Source organism: Polypterus senegalus, chromosome 1 (assembly GCF_016835505.1).
Source record: "Polypterus senegalus isolate Bchr_013 chromosome 1, ASM1683550v1, whole genome shotgun sequence".
Taxonomy (NCBI): Eukaryota; Metazoa; Chordata; class Cladistia; order Polypteriformes; family Polypteridae; genus Polypterus; species Polypterus senegalus.
The window spans coordinates 141,016,582-141,039,472 of NC_053154.1; the positions used below are offsets into that span (position 1 = coordinate 141,016,582).

The window sequence follows — 22,891 nt, forward strand, 5'->3', positions numbered from 1 at the left end:
AATATTAAATAATGACATTTCTGGGTGCTTTACATAGTGAAAAGTCATATGAAAAGAAACAAATACAAGACAAATACTCTAAAGTAAAGGACATATGAGAAGATTCATAAATAGAATAAATTACTAAAACTGCATTGAAAAAGATGGGTCTTCAAGTTTCACCTTAAAAACTCCCAGCAATGAAGATGCCAAGACAAACTGGAGGAGTTGTTTCCACAGACGTGGGCCAATGAAATGTAAAGCTCAACCACCCCAGACACATGTAATTCTGGGATACACTGGCAGGAAGAACCTTATAGCAAGGCCATGCCTGAAGAGTTACTCTGCCTAGATTCAAGAATAGAGTGTAGGGGCAAGAGCAAGATTCTTAGGGGTAATAAAGAGGCTAAATCAGAGAGAAAGAGAGAAGAGAGAGATGTGAGGAAAGGGTGGATGTAGTTTGTGGTACTTTAAGGTGCTTTTAGGTAGAAGAGTGGATGAGGGAACCTACTGGACAAACAGGACTATATATCTGTGTTGGAAGACACAGTGGGACAATGGGATTCACTTTAGTTTGTTTGCCTCATAATTTGTGTTACTCTCCTTGTTATACTGTTTTATGCTAGTGAAGGTATTTGTATGGATCATTTTAGTCTATTTTGTGTTATTCTGGATTTAGGAATCTGTAAAGCTGCCAATTTTCTCACCCCATTTTATAATGTCTTCTTTTAAACGAATGATCTCCAAAATTATGATTTGAAAGCAACTGTGTATTTTTTAATCCAGCAGGTGAAGACTTTTTCAGCATGCAGTTTGCTGACTACTAATAAGTTCTACAACATTTCAGTCAGGCAGTCTTGGTTTTGTTAAAAGATTCAGAAATTGAGCTCTCTAATATTGCTTTGAAGGGTGACAGCTTTTACTTTCTTTTGTGCCCACCTGTCAATTTATAGCATGGGATCTGAGCCACAGATTTTCACATTCATACACATGGGGGGAAAATGTTATTCATGTCAACCAAAACACTTTGCATGAACCTGGTGTAATGTCTGTGTCTCTTACACATTTGAAATTAAATTTTTTCCAATGTTGCAGGTAATAGTGTAAACACCAGAACCCAATCCCTGAGGTCTGTGTTTGTGATCTGGTACTGGGAATCCTGGAAGCATCAAACACTTTGGATGGCAAATAGCTGGAGCCATTAGCCAACTGGAACGCCAGAAGCACCCTGCACTTAACAAAGAAAGCATGTCACAATGGAAAGGTGCTATATAAATACAATGTATTATTATTATTATTATTATTATTATTACAATGAGAAATTGAGCACAGCTGTAAATTACAAGCTAGACTCTGTGGTGTCTATGGTCTGCAATACAAATGTTGTGATCAGATTCTCCCAGAACAAATATAGGATGGGTCATTTTTTCATTTTTTTATAATTTTTTTTTTAAGTTTTTATAATGTTAGTTTCAGGGTGGATACCCATATCTTTTATCTATGTTAACATTCATTGCAACACTTTTTAAAGTTTTTTCTCCTTTCTACTTTTGGAAATTTGTCTTTCATTTTGGAAATTTTAAATTCCATATTAAAATTTAGTTTATGCCAGAAAGGCAAAAAAAGAACGCATAGAAAAGTGAATTTACAAAACATACTCCAGGCCCCAAGTCAAATTGTTCATAAATCTCAAATGAGTTTACAACTACAGTATGCCCTTGTGCACGTGCTTTTAGCTAATACCTGTCATCCCACGCTAGTGATCACGTATGGCAGGGGTGTCTGCAGTGGTTTCTGGTTTTCCTTCCTGCCACTTCCTTCATCAGGGACTCATTTCTGCTGTTAATTGACTTCTTTTCCCTTCATTTTAATGGCAGTGTTTCTAAAAAGTTCACCCTCTGAATTGATTTTTTTTAATTAAAAATGGCAGCCAAACAAAAATGAATTGTGAAGTGAGCCAACAGATGACCAGCTAACTCCAACCAGAATCCAACAATTCTCATAGCTGAGCTTTTTCCAAGATCTCAAAATCAAGCTTCTATTGAGTTGGTAAGGCAGGATCAGCATGAGTCAAACACGTACAAAAGAAACTGCTCAGTGCGATAAAGTTAACTTTAAAAGGGTTTAGTGAAAATTCAAAGCAAAGCAGTTCACACAAAAATAGAGAAAAAAGTTATTACATATGCAGAATGAAAGGCAAAAAGGAAAAAAAAGGTTTTTTCTACAAACTCTGCTTTTTCTTGTTAAACTTCAGTTGCTTTCTATACTTAAAGGTTGTGTTATTTCTCTAAGGCAAACGTTCATATGCTTTACTTAAAATATTCAGCCTGTTCTACATATATGGCTCGGCACATTCAGTAGGACACGGTTTGAAACTGTTTTGCCCTCCATGCATTACCAACTGCAAGGCAGATCATAAACTGGGACTACTCTGTAGTCAGAGGGACAAGAAATAATTATAATATTTAATTCCAAATCAGCTTCTAGGGGTTATAATAGTACTGCCCATAGATTATGGGTTATTATATAGGCAAACATTTTAACATAACTAAGAAAATACGTCTATCAATTTAACATAACCTAAATAACTAACAAATGGCACTTAAAATTGTTGTTGTTAATTAAACTCGTTATTTAATCCAATGGCTTGTTTCTGCTCTCATTTGGGCACAGTGGGTGTTTCCAAATGAGTTGACTTTCTTTTTTCCAAGCTCACCATCAAAACGTTTTGAGGACCCTAATCTTTCTTTATTTTCAATTATTGTAGGATGGACACAGGTGATCTGTTCATGTGTTGGCTCACTTTGTGTCTCATTATTGTTTGACTGCTTATTAAGAAACATAAAACAAAGGGTCTGTGAATTAAATAGTAAGTCAATTACAAGTAAGGCAAAATCAGTTGTTTAGCAGCAGAAACTGGTCACTAATCAAGAAAAGAGTTAGAATGAAAGCTTGCGGCCACTGCTGCAAGATCTGGGTTGTACACCCCTGATGTATAGCCTGAAAAACTCCTATTTTGAATATTCATCAGCTAATCACCATATAAGTTTGGCCATGTTCCTGAGAGACGTCTTTACTTTCGAAATATGTCAGAACGGAGGAAACGAAACTTAGTGAATGTGAACTTGAGGTGTTACTGGCAGTTGGCGGTATCTAAGGAGTGACCAGCAATACTCTTGTGGAAGGATAATGTTACTGAAAAGTCTAAGATAAAGGGTACAGTATTTTGCTCGTTTTAAGAGCACCGTTAATGTAACTATCTATATATTGTCACGCTTGGGTCACAGATTTGCACAGAGACACATGAGGTCGTAGAAAGAAGAAGGATTTTTATTCAAACACTGCAAACACATGAGCTTAAACGTGCTCCATGACAAGTCAGAGATGACAGTTCCGCTAGGAGCAGAGAGAGATAAAAGCAAACAATCAATTCCAAAACTGACAGGCGCTGTGCAAGGCTTATAAGTCGGCAGAGTACCGCGCGAGGCTTGTATTACGCGTTATAGTGCAAGGATAAGGAGCAATGTGGTTTGTGGTTTTCCCAGGGGCGTTTGTCTCTATTTGGGGTGCGATCAACCCTCCAGCTCACACCCTCCCCCTCAGCTTTATTCACATTCCTGTGAATCAAGCGACTCTCTGTACCAGGTTCATTTAGTCGTGATAATACATCTGCGTTGACGTGTTCAGAACCTGGTCGGTGCTTTACTGTGAAACTGTAAGGTTGTAAACCCAGAAACCATCTCATTAGACGAGAGTTTGTATCTTTCTGTCGGTACAACCACTGAAGTGGAGCATGATCAGTTACCAAAGTGAAGTTTCATCCCCACAAGTAATAGCGAAGCGCTTCCACAGCCCACCTAATTGCCAAGCATTCTTTCTCAATTGTAGAATAATTACGTTCCCTAGGAAGTAATTTCCTACTCAAATATGTGATTGGATGTTCTTCTCCATCAAAAATTTGTGACAGGACTGCGCCCACACCAAATGCACTAGCGTCTGTTTGCAAGATAAAATCTTTTGTGAAATCCGGGTTCCTTAGAACCGGGTAAGAAGACAATGCTTTTTTTAAATCGCTGAAAGAACGTTCACAATTTTCTGTCCACAAGATAGGTCGGTTTTTTCTGCCTCTAGTAAGTTCTGTAAGAGCAGCAGCTCTATGTGCAAAATTTGGAATGAATCTTCTGTAGTAACCAGCAAGCCCCAGAAAAGCGCGTACTTGTTTCTGTGTCTCAGGTCTCGGGTAAACAAGCATTTCTTCTATTTTCCTTAACTGTGGCCTAAGTAAACCCTTGCCCATAGAATAGCCTAAGTAATGAGTCTCGGACATGCCCAGTTTACATTTCTTAGGGTTAGCAGTAAGGCCAGCCTGTCTCAAGCTTTCAAGAACGGCTTGAAGCCGCTCTAAGTGTATTTTCCAATCATTGCTAAAAATCACGACATCGTCAAGGTATGCCCTGGAATATTCAGAATGAGGACACAGGATCTGATCCATCATACGCTGAAAAGTTAGAGGTGCCCCGTGAAGACCAAACGGGAGTCTTGTAAATTCATAGAGTCCGTCAGGAGTCGCAAATGCCGTTTTCTCACAACTGCTAGCCTCTAAAGGCACCTGCCAATAGCCTTTCGTGAGATCTAGCGTGGAGATATAGTTCGCCTGACCCAGTTTTTCCAACAGTTCATCGACACGGGGCATGGGATAAGCATCGAATTTAGAGACCTTATTCAAGCGTCTGAAATCGATACAGAACCGAACCGTCTTGCTTTGGGACTAATACGACTGGGCTGCACCAGTCATTTCTACTTTCAGGAATTACACCCAGTGTCAGCATCTTTTTTACCTCTTTGCGCACAATATTTCGCCGCGCTTCCGGTATCCGGAACGGCCGCATCTGTACACGAACATCAGGTTGAGTGGTAATTTTATGTTTTGTAACGTTAGTCTTGCCTGGTAAATCTGAAAAGACATCAGTGTTCCGTTCTATCAAAGATAACAGTTCTGTCTTTTGCGTGTCAGTAAGATCGTTACCAATGGTAACATCGGTCTGAGAAACAGCAGCCAAGGAAGTGTTAACCTCTTGTCGGTCGTGCCATTCCTTCAAGAGGTTAATGTGTAAAATCTGGAATGGTTTGCGCCGGCCTGGTATTCTAACCTTGTAATTTACCGGACTCATACGCTCCTCAATAATGGATCCGAGGGAAACCAGTACCAAAATACGATCGCCAGGTTTGAACTCACGGAGCTTACTGCGCCTATCGTAAAGACGCTTCTGAGTTTCCTGTTCTCGTTGTTGGTGTTCCACAAGTGGGGCGGGGAAAGAAGAAGAAAACCAAGACGAAGAACTGGTAGCGGCCGGGGAAAATCTAGAGCCCAACTTAGATATTGAACCCGATCTCTCCAGCGAGACGGAGGAGGTCACCCCCGACAATCTTCCAGAATGGGCTGGTCCTTCTACATCTTCCCAGATTGCAAACTCCTCCGAACACAAACCGAGCGTTAATGAACAATCAGATTTTGTGCGTTTGCAGTATACTGATACCTCATTAGAATATGCATTTAAACAGGCTTGCTCAGCTAATGACTCTTGTTACCAAGAGCGTAATTCCGGGGGTGTGAAAACCCCACTCCTGGTACCACTTGTCATGCTTGGGTCACAGATTTGCACAGAGACAAAGGAGGCCGTAGAAACAAGAAGGATTTTTATTCAAACACTGCAAACACATGAGCTTAAACGTGCTCCATGACAAGTCAGAGATGACAGTTCCGCTAGGAGCAGAGAGAGAGATAAAAGCAAACAATCAATTCCAAAACTGACAGGCGCTGCGCAAGGCTTATAAGTCGGTGGAGTACCGCGCGAGACTTGTATTACACGTTATAGTGCAAGGATAAGGTGCAATGTGAGGGTAGTCAGTGTTTCAGGGTTTGTGGTTTTCCCAGGGGTGTCTGTCTCTATTTGGGGTGCGATCAGCCCTCCAGCTCACAATATATAATTCACTAAGGCAAGACACCCATGGAAAGCACGCCGGAAGGGGCGTGGATTCACTAAGCCGCCGACAAGTAAGACACCTATGGCGCACGCAGGAATGAGCCACGCCCACCAACCCCAAGACCATTGGATACGACGACAACTCGCAGAGCCACGCCTACCAACTCGGACGCGACGACACAGAAAAACCGGCGTCATTTATATTCGTCTGTCGTAGAGGCCTCATGTACCTCTGAGCCACCTTGGCTGTTCATAGAGGCATGTTTCTCACGGAGGTGAATCGCCATATGCAACATGTAAAACAGTTTGCGAGGGGTATCCCATGGGATCCTTAAAACAATCCTTTGCAACTGAGGTTAAAACGCAACGAAGTAAGCAGTCTTTAAAAACCAAGTTTTCGGTTACGACGCACGACCGCATGCACCATAGCAAACTGTTTTACACACTACGTAGAGCGATTCGCATCCGCGACACACATGCGTCTTCTTCACTCACGGACAATTATATGTTGCTCTCTCCAGAGTTCCATCTTTTCATTCACTTTCTGTTGTATCCTTAAATCCTCCCTTTTTAGACAACTGTGTCTTTCCAGAAGTGTTCAACCATCAATAAATAATTATGCGGCGTTTGTTATGCCGCGGGTTCACTATTGTGTTGTATTTTGTTCTCTCCAGAGTTCCATCTTTTCATTCACTTACTGTTGTATTCTCACACCAACCCGTTTTAGACAACTGTGTCTTTCCAGAAGTGTTTAGCATTCAATAAATAGTTATGCATGACATTGAGCGCGTGTCTACCCGGCGTGGGTAAGCCGCTGAACCCCATTCGGGCTGCAAACCATGGAATTCCCACTAAGTGCGACTCATATGCTCCCACTGGTTACGTCCCTACCCTTTGTACACACCCCCCTCCCACCTCGCTACTACCGTGGTCGGGTGTCTTGGTGGATTATATATAGAAAAGCAACCACAACCGCACAGAGCAATGAAAAGTCTACGTGAGTCACAGGTGCATCTGGACTGTGGAAAGACGACGACTCAAGAGACGAGTTGGAGGTGGGCACATGAGCAGGCAGTGCATACTGAACGAGAAATCAGCAGACTAGCATGATGGAGGGAGCGGAATAGATATCCTTCTCCTCTCCTCCCGTTCCGCCCTCCGCGCCTGAGCGCCGTGCACCCCCATCCCTCCGTCTGGCAGGAGAAGGCGCGATGGCGGTCTGCCAGTTTTCAGTCACGGACGATTGTGTGTTGGTTCGTTCTGTGCATTGTTACAATGTTGCTTTTCTTGCTGATTTATTACATTACTGATTTTTCAAATGTTAAATTTCTCCCTGTGCTTAAAAAACCAGCCTGATTATGCGGCATATGGTACGCCACGGGGTTGGCTGGTGCTAATTAATCGAGTTAGGTGCAAGGTGACGCATAGTAGCAGTGCAACTTGTAATGACTCCCGGGTATCACCTGCGTAGTTCCCCGTGGGTTTAATCTGGTTTTCTTATGCAGTCTAAACACATGACGGTCAGGGTGAGTTGGTGAAACTAAATCGTTTCTTATTGTGTGTGTGTTTGTTCAGCTTGCGATGGGCTACGAGGCTGAATTTGGGTAAAGCGCTGGCTGCCATGCTTAGGTGTTATTTCTGTCTGCGCCCATTGCTTTTTGGGATAATGTTCAGCTGCCCCTTGCCCAGGATAAGATGGTCATGAAGATGGGTGGATCAACAAATGGATCTAGAATTAAAACTGAGAAAAACTCTTTAAGGTTTCAATTGCAGGTTAGTTCACAGTTTCAGATTTGGCTTCAGGGAGATGTTATTAAGTGGATCACGTTGTATACAATCTTTTCCTCTTTTACACGCCCGATAGATGGTCCTGTTGGCAAACAGATCCAAGCGATTGAAACGGCTGTGTTCGCGAGACCGGTGCTTTTGCCTCTGTACAAATGGCGGCGTGTCAGTCCAAACAAAGGTCCATCGCACGTCTCACAACCCCTGTTGCAAAATTAAAAAAAGTCTCTTTGATAAAGCAAATAAACTACAGAAAACGTTCCAACTTTCAAATCGATTGAGTAAGTTGCACCCGAATGTTGCACTGTGTACATTTTCTAATGTCTTAAACTAAGAAAGTGCCTATTTTGTGACATAATACATAGACAAACATAAAAGCAAATGTTTTAACGTTTAAATATTATTAATAATATTGTTTCGTGATAAGTAGTCAACGGCCTAGAGCTGTCCTCTTGGAATTCTGTGCTGAATTGTGCCTACGTTGCAGAAATTACGCGATCCCTGTTGTGTTACAAGTTTAAAAAATGGATGTATGGATGAACGGATTGATGACTGGACATCAGAATCTGACTGACAAATCATTGAATTGCGCAAAGAAATACAACTTTCTGTTTACTTCATTGTCCTGCTGCCTTGAGTAGCTAAAATGCCAAAATCAAAAAAGTTTGCGGAAACATTCCGTAACTTTAAACTAATCACCACACCAAAGTCATGTTCAGTAAATTATGATGTTTGTATAAATTGGTTACGAACGTTTCAAAGCATAACTCTTGATCAAGTAGGGAAATGCAGCCAAACCAGTTAAATGACGACTCGCATGCATATTAATTCATACAGCTGTGCCATTATTATAATGCACGTTGACATGACTAGATAGATAGATAGTTAGATACTCTATTAATCCCAATTATTTTTTTCTCCAGCCTTTGGAGTTTTTTTTTGTTTTTTCTGTCCACCCTGGCCATCGGACCTTACTCTTATTCTATGTTAATTAATGTTGACTTATGTTTATCTTTTATTGTGTCTTCTATTTTTCTATTCATTTTGTAAAGCACTTTGAGCTACATTTTTTTGTATGAATATGTGCTATATAAATAAATGTTGGTTGATTGATTGATTGATTGAAGGGGAAATTCACATAATCCAGCAGCAGTATACTGATACAAAAAACAATATTAAATTAAAGAGTAATAAAAATGCATGTAAAAGCAGACAATAACTTTGACTAGCATATTACACCTCAAAAATTACGAATATAATGTTATATATATAATCAAAAATATGAGCTTCATTCTAACCGCTGTGCTGGAAGCCATTTGCAGACCAGCAAGACTTTTAGTTTTCGTATGGTGTGGATGCGTATACATAAAACATGTTATTTCCAAAATAAAAAAGCCAATTTGCAGCAGTGTAAAGTTCTCTTAACATACTCAGAGAACTTTACTGCCCTCTTACTGCAATAAGGGCACCTAGCGAGACTGAAACTGTTTTTGTTAAGTGTGAGCAGTTGCTTCCATTTGTGTGCAAATAGTCTGTGATGACAAACATGTCTCAGTTGCCTGGGTCAACCAGTGATTCATTAATTTTGAGGCAAAGTAGTTTTGACCGACGTAGTGGTTCTGTGATGGCTGCCGCTCAATTTTTCATATGGCCTATACTATTAATTGTAATAGAAATTATGTCATTGGCTGTGCTATGTGATAGTGGCTACCCGGTCTGATGCTGGCGTCTTTCGCGGACCCCACAGAGTGCAGAGGAGAAGTGCTACAATCATCTTGTGCTCTCAGTTGAGGAGTACAGCCAGGTGCTTTTGAATGCTCAGTGTGACAGGTGGGAGGCTGTTCTTCCAGCCAGTGAAACTCTGTAGAATCATGATTGCATATGTATGAGGTTGATTAGCATGCCCCATATATGAATGTTTCAGGGCAGTGTTCGAGGTGTGTTCATATATTCATGTTTAGAGGGTGATTGTGATTTATTAAGAGTAAATTGTGTAGCAATGTGAGTATCCCAGGCATTTTTTTTTTTTTGGCACGTGCATATGTTCATGCTATAATCCATGCAAAGTGTAATGAATAGGGCTCCTGGTGTCTGCTGTATTACCTACCATTTTATAACCTGGGGGTACATTGCTCTCTTTCTAACTTGCACTCTCTTTCTCTCTTTTTCACTTGCAGGTTACTGTGCCTGACATGACCTACTACTCTTTTGCATGTGTTACGTCCTTTGCCTTCCCACACTGTCACTCTGAATTGTCCTCTCCCTGTCGCCTTTTTAATCCCATTGTGCTTATTAACCTTCTCCTAGTCGGGCATCTCTTCAGAATATATTTAAAGTGCACCAGGATTACAAGTTGAAATCCACTATATAAAAATAATTGGAACTGATTTGAGTTCAGTGTTAGGTTCTGTAACTAATTTTAAAAACTAAAGTTACTCTATCAAAAAAGAGGGCCTTTGTTTTAGTCCAGCTATGTGTGTTCAATGTGATATTTACTTTTCCTTTGACCCTAAGAAAAAAAACCTATACATATGTCAATTGCTTCTTTGTTTTATACACCTTTGCATTCTGCAAGCCATTTAGTTTTTCACATATATAGTTATTGCTATAGTACATATAGGAACAGAAAAATTTAGAGAATATTGATAATGTGCTTTTGGACTGAAGTAATAATTTTTAAACTCCCACCAAATTAATTGTGCAGTAGCATGTCAAACATGGGAACTAATAAAGAGCAATGTGGAATAATTAGAGACGGTAAAATGCTTCCAGAAAATGACATAATGTAGAATAAAATATAATATTGAGTTGCATAAAGAAGATATTAACAAGAGATAGTATTTATAGTTGTAATATCTTACCTATAGTCAACACTGGTTGGTACTGCAATTTACCACTAAGAGCTGCACAGTTTGAATTTCTGGCTTGGTCAATGTATGGTGTTTACATGTTTTCTTGTGTTTGTGTGGGTTCTCTCCAGACAATCCAATTTTACTCCACATCCTAAAGAAGTTCAGTTAGGTGATTAGACGATTCCAGATTAACTCTGTGTTAGTGTGTGAGTCCTTCAATTGACTAGGTTGCTTCATGATTTGCACCCAAGACCGTCAGGACAGGCATCATTATATTTAAGCAGGTTAGGAAAAGGGTAGGAAGAGTTACATTATTTTTTCAACTAATTACTTTTCTTGTTAGATAATCAATTTAATTTTTAAGTCTTTTTCTACTTTCACTTTGAGGGAACTTTATCTTTCTTATAAATTTAGCAAGCCTTGGGCTTGTTCACGCCATTTTTGTGGCCTACCGTACCAAAGGATATTCCTGCTTTTCTCATTAAAAAAAGTGATATTTCCCCACCAAAGTTATTGTCTTCCTTTTCAGCTGCAGAATTACTCACGCTGAAACTGGGACTCATGGCAGAGTGTTTTGCTGGATCAATGATCCCTGAGCGATACCGTCAGGAGTCATTTACTCCTGGTTGAGTCATCCATGGCGGCAAGGTTAGGGGTGAGGTCCTGTCTAAGACTGACTGATTTCTTCACTCTATGTTGGAAGCTTGGCAAAATTCCAGACTCATGGAGACATGCTAAGATTGTTACCATGTCCAGGAAGAATGGGGACCAATTGGACTGTGGCAACAGCAGTGGTATCTCGCTGTTGGTGGGAAAGCTTCTCTGGCTACATCATCACATTGCAGACAGAGTACTTCCGAAGTCACAAGCTGGCTTTCATCCTTAACGCAGTGCACTTGACATGATCTTCGTCATCCGCCAACTCCTAGAGAAGACTCTGGAACATCAGCAAGACATCAACTTTACCTTCGTCATCCTACAGAATGCTTTGGGAAGTACTCTGTAAGTTTGGATGTCCTCTGAAATTCCTCACTATGCTCCTCTCTTTCATGATGGAATGAGGGTGAAGGCCCTTGTTGGCAGAGAAACATCTTCTTCTTTCAAAATCACTGTTGGTGTCAACCAAGGCTGTGATGTGGCTCTGGTGCTTTTCAACATTTTACTTGTTGCCATCACTCTTCTCTTCTACAAGGCATTGGACCCCACTGGAGTGCACATCTGGTACTAAATGAAGGGCAATATACTCAGTCTCCAAAGATTTTCAGCCTACTTGAAAACCTCCTCAACAATAATCTATAAGCTCCAGAATACTGACAATGTTGCCTGCATAACTCTTCACCTGGAAAGGCTTCAAGGGACGCTTGAGTCCTTACACTCTGCCTATTCCTGGAAGGGCAAGGAAATCAGCATTTTAAAGACACTGACCTTCATACTGCCTTCCAGTACACAGATCCTCTAGTGGAAATCAAGATTGGCAACAAGACACTGGGGAACTCAAAAATTCTTCCCTTACCTTGGAAGCATAATATCTAGTGATTCCACTGTGACTGAGGAGATTGTGAACTGCCTTCAGTTAGCCTCCTCTGCATTCAGCTGCCTACACAACTTTGTCTTCTATAACTGAAATCTGTGGATGGCAAGTAAGGCCGTTAATAAACACTCCTTTATGGATGTGAGTCCTGGACTCCCTACTGCAAGCAGATCTGCACACTAGAAGTATTCCCCATCTGCTGCCTCCAGAAGAGCCTGGGCATCACTTGAGAGGACATTGTTCCACACACTAATATTCAGGAATGCTACTCATGAACTGGCATTGACGCCATGCTGCTCAGCCATGTCTTCCGCTCAACCGGGCATGTTATCCTCATGGATAAGTCTCGGCTTCCTTGGATAACCCTATATGGTGAATGAGCTGAAGGATCTTGACATCAAGACCAACTGAATAAACACTGGAAGGGCTACTTAAAGCACTCTAACAAAGGCCTACTCCTACTCCTACTCCTATTCCACATATGCAGCTTGAGATACTTGCTGGGGACCACACGCTTTGGAGATGGAAAATAATTGAAGGAGTCCATCACTTTGAACAACAACAGACTCATCAATTAAAGTAGATGGATAAAAGAATGGGAAGACATCACCATTGAAACCATCCCACTGCATCTGGGGGGCAATTGCCTTGCCCATTGTGCCCCTGGGTCTGCCTTTCTGGAATGTGGTTGCTATCCCACCATAGTACACAAAGGAGAGGGAGAAACAATGGATGGGGTGTGTCATTGTTGGATTGATGGACCTCCATGAATATGAAAACTGGGAACACGTATAGGTCCCATACTTACTAAAAGTCATAAATAATTGAATCTCAAACACTGCACAATAACTGCAAATAAGGTGTTGAAAAAACTGAATGGAGGCAGTTTTTTTTTAACTAGTCCCTAAAGAAGTAAGACCATGAAGAATAAGGAATGATTATTCTTTTGTTCATGTATAATATAAAAAATAGAATCAATATAAAAACAAAAGAATACAGGAGGCACTTGAATCATAATGCTGTTGATTTGGAGTTGGACATTCTCCTATATGTTCTATTCTGTATCTTTCATTGGCCAGAACAAAGATGGCCTTTTCAGACCATTAAATACGAAATTTTTTTCATGCTTATAATAACTTTTTGGTGAAGCTGGATTTTTCTGGGCCTTAGTATTTTGAGATTTATACATTGCTGAAAACAGTTTTTCTTTGGGTTACCTGCAGATAACCAAGAATGACTTGTCAGTCAGTCAATCAGGGACATGCAGCTTTATGTATTTAGATGTTGTTTTTACAGTCAGCCATATAGTCAGGCTATACTGTGCCTCTGCTAGTAGATATTTATTTTATATTAAATTGGGGGCTTTGCTCCCTGCTTGCTATGCTCGCCAACCCCCCCCCCATTCCAGTGCTACACGCCATTGTGAAAAGGGGGGCTGAACGCACCCCAAGGAGATGCAGTTGGGATACAATGGGAAACAAATACTGCTGCTGTCGTGCTGTGTGATCTGCATCTCGTGCATGGCTTAGAATGTTTAAAAGCCTGTACAGCAGCTGTCCTTTTGTCTCACTGCCTTATCTCTCTTCTTCCCCAGACATCCTCAATCACTATTCAATCTCTTTTTGCTGTTCCGTTATTTCACAGAGTAATATTTTCCATTTGTTTGCGCTAATGCGATCTTTACTAACATTTTTTTGAGACTTTTGAATGTTCCTACTTCCATTATCTCTAACCTGCTCTGTATGAGTATGACGCCAACGTTTCTGAATTCTTTATGGTGTTCTACTTTGTCTTTTTCTGGCCCCAGGCGTGGTTAAATCTCTTGGCACAAAGTCTGGTTTCATGGGACAGGCTGATTATTCCTTTTTATTTTCAGAATTTGCACATAGATTATTTTTGTTCTTTTTTGCTTTCTTTTTTGCATTCTGTTCTCTCCAACACTTTTAGGTCTCTTTTTAACACGCTGCTCTTTCTTCTTCGCATAGTCGTTGACGTGTCATCATTTTTAAGAGCTAAGAGCACTGGAAGTTTTTCTGCCAAAAGCATTCCAACAACTGAGAGGTTAGATGACCATGGTCTTGTTTGAAAATGGTTGTAAGTAGGGCGTGACTTGCAAAAGTCACCGTCTTACAGGATTTGCTTCCAAAGGATGTAAGTATGACGTGACTTGACCGTCTCACGGGACGTGAAAGTGTCTCTCTGTCTCTCTTCAAAAGATCACATCTTGTTGCATTAAAAAATGTCTCGTCCCAAGATTTCTTTTTATAATAGAGAGACCTAAATATAAACTATCCCTAAAACTTAATACTGCAAACTATCTTTCTAATCTGTTTAATTGAGTTCTAAGGGCAAATTATACCAGAATTATCAGATTCAGGGTAGGAACCAATCTTAAACAGCATGCTAATCTTTTACAGGGCACAATTCTGTGCATACCCAATATATTTCCAAACCTGTTAAGACCATGTGTGTATATATATCCACACCTACAGATTTCTCTGGACACTTGCAGAACTGAATCTGCACCCATTCCTATAGAAAGCTTTAACTCCCATAGAGAATCAGTATTTTTAGGGGGAATGCCATGGGTTAACCTCACATGAAAACACAAAGAAATGTGCAAAACTTATGCAGACATTACCCATGATTTAATTATCATCTTATGGAATTGTGCAGCAGCAGCGTTGGGCATCGTGCCACCATTCTGCCCTCAGGTCAAGTTTTTAATATACCATTTAGGGCGTCACTTCTTCAACATGACTTCTTTCAGTCACAAGCAGAATAAATCAAAACACTTTTACTTAAATTTAGGATTTAGAGAGGAATGTGGGAAAAGAGCTTTCTTCCACATCTCCCAAGTACTTACAGTGGGTATGGAAATAGAGACTTAAGTGTTATCCGGATACAAATGTCAGGGAAGATGAGCATTTCCACAAGTTGCCATATTTGTACTTCAAGGAGAGTGCTGCCTAATGTGTGCTGGTGCCAGTGGATCAGAAAGCTGGTACTGTGTGCACAGAAAGCCAGGGCCACTCCAGCCTTGACAGAAATAATTTGGATATGGAGCTCAATAGAATCTTTAAGAATCCGGCTTCAGTATCATGAAAGCAGAGCACAGATGTTGGCTAGGGAATCACAGGGTGGTTTCAAGAGCCTGAAAGTCACACAGATGTAGGAAGAGAGAGCCATGGCCTGAAGAACAAACTTCCAAGCCTGAAGATGCAGTTTGTGTGTGTGTTGCCAAAGGAGCATTTTTATCATTTTCCCATTTAAAATGAGCAAATGAAAATGTGCCAAGTATTTTGATAGCCATAGGGCAGGACTAGAGAAAGGGTGTGGGATGAAGGTTAAAGCATAATGTTTACCACTGTTCCCTTCAGAAGCTGACTGTTCTAGTTGTCTTGTTTTTAAGTTGGATTCTCACTGCACAAGACTGTGACCCAAAAATGTCCCCTCAAGTCTGTCAGATTTATATAAACCCTCAAAACATGACGTGATTCGTGCAGAGGGTCTGATGCTTATTTCATTTTATTAACATGAAACGTACAGCAAAGTGAAGCTTACAAAACAAATTAAGGCCATCCTCGTGTTAGAATATGTGTTAGCTACTCAGCACAGAATGGAGTGGATGACAAGAAATAAAACACCACATAGTCAATTTTACTGAGGCAGAAATCCAGAAATATCTGACATTTATATCTGAGAAATTGAGCAAGTTATTTTCCATATTCGCATTATATCTTTAGCTGCAATACTTTAGTCCATATTTGAATCAGTTTATATAGTGAATTTCATACTGCACTGAGAAAAGTGAAATTACTGGGATTATAATACCATTTATACTATGTTAACAAAGAGATACTGTAGATAGTGTGAGGGATGGCACTCATGCTTATTCAGGCAGGACACCCTTGAGGTGCAAGGACAGGGGGAAACAGCTTACCCAGGGCTTTGTCTCCCTCAGGATGCTAGATAGCAGTGAGCCCAGGCTTGGATCCCCGCATGGGTGCCCACAATACAAGTATTGTAGTCCCAGGTGACAACCTTGTTGGGTGCTGTGGGCGCCGCCAGGTGGAGCTGCAGGATTTGGGAGTCCCTCTAACCTCACCTGGAAGTGGTTCAGAGCAGCAGTTTCATGTTGCTGGATTCACTCCCAGGGATTACATAAATGGACGAGCCAGAGTGGACAAAGCTTGCATGGAGAAATGGAAGAGGCAATGAGAGACAGAGAGAGAAGACAAAGAGTTGCTTTATTGTGTTATACAGTTCTTATTGCATATACTTGTGATTGGGGGGGGGGTGCTTGAATCAAAGAGTTTCCCACAATAAAAGACTCTTTGTGCCTACAGATATGGCAGATTGCTTTCCACCTCCTCAAAGGGTGAGTAACAGAGTGGGTGGGTTTGTGAGTGGGCACTGCAGTGGAGAAGTTTCTTGTCCAGGGGCATTTTTTGCCTATTGGTGCCAAGATAGGTTCCATGTTGAACAACACAAAAATTCCAAATTTCTCCTGGCAATCTATGACCTTGGCTTCAAATTGAATTTAATATATTTGCTTCTAGTTCCTCCACTGTTATCCCTATTCATACTGTTGAACTAATGTCATGCTTGAAATTTGGACACATTATTTCATATACTTTGTTTGGCAAAGGGTTGGAAAGCTTCTTGGCCCATATCTTGTTTGGCATCAAACCCCGTAAGATTTTTGCCATGGGTTTGGCTGTGGATCCTAACTGTCATCTTTGCGTAATGAAAAATCCAGGGACATTATTACATATGTTCCAAGAGAGCTGATTGGTTTATATTTTCTGGTCTGCTATTTCCAAATTTTTGCCCTGCATTCTTTTTACTAATATTCCCCAAGTGTCTCAGATATTGCTTCTGTTTGACCTCTTTTCTCTTCACTCCCTGTTATCCAGATGGGTTAATGCTCTTTTAAATGCAGTTGCCATCAAAACAATGATAGTGACTTGCTGGAAATCCCCTAATTTTGAGATTTTGGAAATCTTCCTTTTAAAATTCACTTTTGCTTGAACTCTCTGTTGCACAGATCAATGGTCTTTTTGGCCCAGATATTAAAGTGCAGTTTACTGATTTTTCTCTTAATATCCGGTTTTTCATTTTCTATTTATTCTGTCACTTTTCTTCCTATGGAGCCTGCCTAGAGGTGGTGTCCCATTCTTCAGGTAGATTAGGCAGTCATAATCTACCTGATGTATATCCTTACACGGCAGATTTGGCGTCATCACCGAGTAGCGAGGTGTTCACATCATAATTCTTCCCAAAAAGCTGTTGCCTGGTCTATTTTTGTATTTGTTATTTAAATGATAAATATTTGATCACAAAAAACCCCAATTAGGCCGCTGCAAAGGGGTGTTTGGCACTCCAAATATTTTTGCGAAAGGACGAAGGTCCAGGTCTTTAGAGTCCTGGTGCTTCCTGTTTTGCTACATGGTTACGAGACATGGACAGTATCCAGTGACCTGAGATGAAGACTAGGTACTGTTTCTTTGGAGAATCCTTTGGTACTGCTGGTTTGACAGATAGATAGATAGATACTTTATTAATCCCAAGGGGAAATTCACATAATCCAGCAGCAGTATACTGATACAAAAAACAATATTAAATTAAATAGTAATAAAAATGATGTAAAAGCAGACAATAACTTTGAGTAATGTTAGCATTTACTCCCCCGGGTGGAATTGAAGAGTCGCATAGTGTGGTGGAGGAACGATCTCCTCAGTCTGTCAGTGGAGCAAGACAGTGACAAAAGTCTGTCACTGAAGCTACTCCTCTGCCTGGAAATGACACTGTTCAGTGGATGCAGTGGATTCTTCATGATTGACAGGAGTTTGCTTAATGCCCGTCGCTCTGCCACAGATGTTAAACTGTCCAACTTTACTCCTACAATAGAGCCTGCCTTCTTAACAAGTTTGTCCAGGCGTGAGGCGTCTTTCATCTTTATGCTGCCTCCCCAGCACACCACCGCGTAGAAGAGGGCACTCGCCACAACCGTCTGGTAGAACATCTGCAGCATCTTACTGCAGATGTTGAAGGATGCCAACCTTCTCAGAAAGTATAGTCTGCTCTGACCTTTCTTACATAGAGCATCAGTATTGGCAGTCCAGTCCAATTTGTCATCCAGCTGCACTCCCAGATATTTATAGGTCTGCACCCTCTGCACACAGTCACCTCTGATGATCACAGGGTCCATGAGGGGCCTGGGCCTCCTAAAATCCACCACCAGCTCCTTGGTCTTGCTGGTGTTAAGGTGTAAGTGGTTTGAGTCGCACCATTTAACAAAGTCTTTGATTAGCTTCTGTACTCCTCCTCCTGCCCACTCCTGATGCAGCCCACAATAGCAGTGTCATCAGCGAACTTTTGCACGTGGCAGGACTCGAGTCATATTGGAAGTCTGATGTATATAGATTGAACAGGACCGAGAAAGTACAGTCCCTGCGGCGCCCTGTATTGCTGACACAATGTCAGACCTGCAGTTCCCAAGACGCACATATTGAGGTCTGTCTGTAAGATAGTCCACATCCATGCCACCAGGTGTGAGTCTACTCCCATCTCAGTCAGCTTGTCTCTAAGGAGCAGAGGTTGGATGGTGTTGAAGGCGCTAGAGAAGTCCAAAACATAATTCTTACAGCACCACTGCCTCTGTCCAGGTGGGAGAGGGATCGTGTAGCATATAGATGATGGCATCCTCCGCTCCCACCTTCTCCTGGTATGCGAACTGCAGAGGGTCGGGGTGGGGACCTGGGGCCTCAGGTGGTGAAGCAGCAGCCGCTCCATGGTCTTCATCAGATGTGACGTCAGAGCAACAGGCCGGAAGTCATTCAGCTCACTAGGACGTGATACCTTTGGGACAGGGGTGATACAAGATGTTTTCCAAAGCCTTGGGACTCTCCCTGTTCCAGGCTCAGGTTGAAGATGCTGTAGAGGACTCCCCAGTTCCAAACAGGCCTTCAGCAGTCGTGGCGATACACCATCTGGACCCGCTGCTTTGCTGGCACAAGTCTTCAGCTCTCTGCTCACATGGGCTGCTGTAATTGTGGGTGGGGATGTCTCACCTATGCTGGTATCAGCAGAAGGATGGTTGGAGGATGCAGTACTCGAGGTGAGAGTGGGTTAGTGATCAAACCTATTAAAGAAGTTGTTCATTTGGTTTGCTCTCTCCACGTCTGTCTCGATGGTGGCACCCGCTTGAGCTGCAGCCAGTGATAATCTTCATCCCATCCCACACTTCCTTCATGCTGTTGTTCTGCAACTTCTGCTCCAGCTTTCTCCTGTACTGCTCTTTCGCACCCTGAGCTGGACTCGGAGTTCCTTCTGCACGCTTGAGCTCATGCTGATCACCTTTAAAAGCCCTTTTCTTCTGGTTCAAAAGGCCCTTGATGTCACTTGTAATCCATGGCTTGTTGTTAGCATAGCAGCGTACTGTTCTTACTGGAACTACAATGTCCATACAGAAGTTGATGTAATCAGTTGTGCATTCAACAGCCTCTTCAATGTTCTCACTATGTGACCCAGCAATATATCCCAGTCTGTAGTTCCAAAGCAGTCTCTCAGAGCCTGCTCTGCCTCAGGGACCACTTCCTGAATGACGTGTGGTTGTAGGTAGCGCCTCACTCTTGGTTTGTAGTGAGGCTGAAGCAGAACCAGGTTATGATCTGCTTTCCCAAGCGCAGGCAGCGGAGTGGTGGTGTATGCATCTTTAACGTTTGCATACAGTAGGTCGATAGTCCTATTTCCCCGGGTGTTACAATCCACATACTGGGAGAAGGCAGGTAATGTTTTGTCCAGCGTTACATGGTTAAAGTCTCCAGAGATTAGCACAAGTGCCTCAGGGTGCTGCGTTTGTATCTTAGCAACTGTGGAATGGATGATGTCTTCGCATTCGCTTGAGGGGGGATGTAAACAATAACAACAATCACGTGTCCAAACTCTCCGGGCAAGTAATAGGGACGCAGACTTACGGCCAACAGTTCGATGTCCCTGCAGCAAGTGGAGATTTTAACGTTTACATGTCCTGAGTTGCACCACTTTGTATTGACATAGAGAGCGAGTCCTCCTCCTTTCTTCTTCCCGCAGGTACTTGCGTCTCTGTCCGCTCTAACTGTGCTAAACCGGGTAGCTCCACGTTAGCATCTGGGATGGTAGTTGTTAGCCATGTTTCACTAAAACACAGTAAGCTGCATTATCTGTAGGTTCTGACATTTTTCACCAGCACAGCCAGTTCATCTATCTTATTTGGTAGTGAGTTCACATTTCCCAGGATCACAGAAGGCACCAACGGTTTATAACGCCATTTTCTCTCAAGTTGCCTGGATTTTATCTTATCTTTTATCTTTGAGCCGGCTCCGCTACCCCGATATCGTCTTCTTACTTTGTCAGGTAAATAAGGAACCACACTGGCATGATCATTTCTTTTCAGTGCTTTAAGTTGACTACTTGAATAGGCGAGTCTTGGTGTGTAAAAATCCATGTCAAGTATTAAAAATAGTAAAAAGTGTCCAGGGAGTAATTCCACATAAAAGAAAGTGGTAGGAGTGATCAGTGAAATAGAGAAAAAAAAAATAGAAAAAAAGGTAAAAAGATAAAGTCATACACGGAGCTGCTGGAAAGGCTGCCACTCGGATGTGGCGCCGGAAATTACATTTTTATGTAATTTTATAAATTTATGTTGAACAAGCAGTTGCTGATGGAGTCCCAAATGAGGCATATTACCTAGATTTTGAGGGAACATCAGTTGTGGCACTATGGCCATGTTACATGATTCCCTCAGGGTCATCCTGTTCACAGGATCTTCATTGTTGAGGACCCAAGCGGCTAGGCAAGGTCAAGGGGACGCCCATGTAACACCTGGCTGTGGCAGATAGATGGTCATTTCTGGGAGGTGGAACTGGATCTGCCTGGGGGTTACCCACCAGGATCCTGAACTGTTTATTCATGTGGTGGGTATGGCAATGTGCCGTACCAGTGCATGCTCCCCAACTTGATCTGACATGATACTGCAGAAAAGACTTACATTTCACATTCCTTGGTAACTGTAACTTGGCCCCATGTGAGTCTGGACTGAGCAATCGACTGCTGCCTTGTACATAGTCTCCATTCTTGTGTAGAGCACTTCCTTGATAGGCTCCAGCAATATCCACTCCTGAATTGGTATAAGTGAATTTGAGTATGTTTACATATTTTTCTTTCTTAGAAATAGAAGTTCTTGCAGCACTGGCATAATAATTAATTTGTCAAATTTATTATGTTAGATGTGAAATGAAAAAATCTCATAAAACCCTGACAAAGTCAAACTTTTTGTGTCCAACTGTGCTTTGTTTACAAAATGTGATTGAACAATACAATATATGGTGATGTGTTGCATGTTGGTTGGATATGCAAGTAAGAACTTCACTGTAATCTGTATATGTGATAATATGAATACTATTATTACTACTCCATTGTGGGAAACAAGGCAACTCTCATATATATATTGAAAAAGAAAACAAATTCTTACTTGTACTTGTCTATAGTAAAGCAAAAAGCATTAAACCAAAGGTGAAAAAAGAAAAAAATGGTGATATTGCCCAATAAAGAATACAATTTCCTGTGCAGCATACATTAAAACAAACAATACAATGTAAAACCTCAGTACTGTTATGAATCAAATGTTTGTTATTCAGTGTTGACTTGGAAGTTGTTATCAGATTTAGTCCTGGAGTGAACTATAGTTAGCTGAAAGCTCAGTTATCAGAAATCATCTTAACAAAGAGTCCAAAGCAGTCAGTTAATTCCTGCCTACAGTATATAAACCACTGTATGATTTACAAAGATCCAACTAATATTATGCACCAATTGTAAGTCATCCGTTAAAGGGACATGACTGGCAACGTCTCTGGAAGCAGAGTGACAGAGGTAGGCACACATGTGCAACTGCCTGGACACTTCATGTGGAAAGCCCAGCCAGGATTGCCACTGGCAGAAAGGCAATGGTAGCAGTAAAGAGTTTTTTTGCAACACTCAGAAATGTAAATAAAACAATCAATTTTTAAATGTGGTGCCTTTATGATGGCCTCAGACAGCTGAGTAATTTCTCTGGCCCTCCTTCTGCCCAAGTACAGTATATCCATCTTGCATGCACTCTTCTTCCTTGCCCCCAATCTTTCAGCTGCTTTATTTTGCCCTGCTATCATGCATCTGGCAATTTATTAGCACGGCCTATTATACCATTTGAATTCTGTTGCAGAGTATTGGTGCCAGTGCTAGGTTATTTTGCACACTCGGCCAAGTTTATTAATGTGCCAACCAACTGTTCGGTAGCTAACCCGTGAGGCCGGGCCTCCACCTCCCATGATCTGCACCTTAGGCAATTGCCTAATTTGCCTTAATGATGGCATAGGCCATGATCAAGAATTAGCAGTTTTAAGACAGAAAAATGAAGAGCTCAGATTATTAAGCATGAGGCTTGGATTTGCAAATGGTAGCAAGTAATCATGTTTGAACAGCTCCAATTATAATGAACATGAAACTGTAATACTCATCATTTTGGAGTTTCCAAATAAAAATGTGCAACCAGAATGAGTCAGCTTATATATGAATAAAATAAATATTCTCTTTCAGGGTAAATGGTATTTCAAAGCAGCTTTATATTGTTAGTGTTCCCTTTTTAGATGATTAATACAATGTCAACACTCTTCTCTGAAGTGTTTTCTTTATGTGTAAATGCATGTACAATATAATCTCCTGCCAACGTCTTGTCT

General features: G+C 41.4%; 1 long non-coding RNA gene across 1 annotated transcript in view; it reads left to right on the top strand.

The window, feature by feature from the left end:
* The first annotated feature begins 2,967 nt into the window (after window positions 1-2,967).
* The window catches only part of LOC120532871, a 31,180-nt gene continuing 11,256 nt past the window's right edge, over window positions 2,968-22,891 (top strand). Inside the window, exon 1 of the long non-coding RNA XR_005634397.1 lies at window positions 2,968-3,195. This is a non-coding gene — a long non-coding RNA (uncharacterized LOC120532871). The remainder of the gene's footprint in view (window positions 3,196-22,891) is intronic.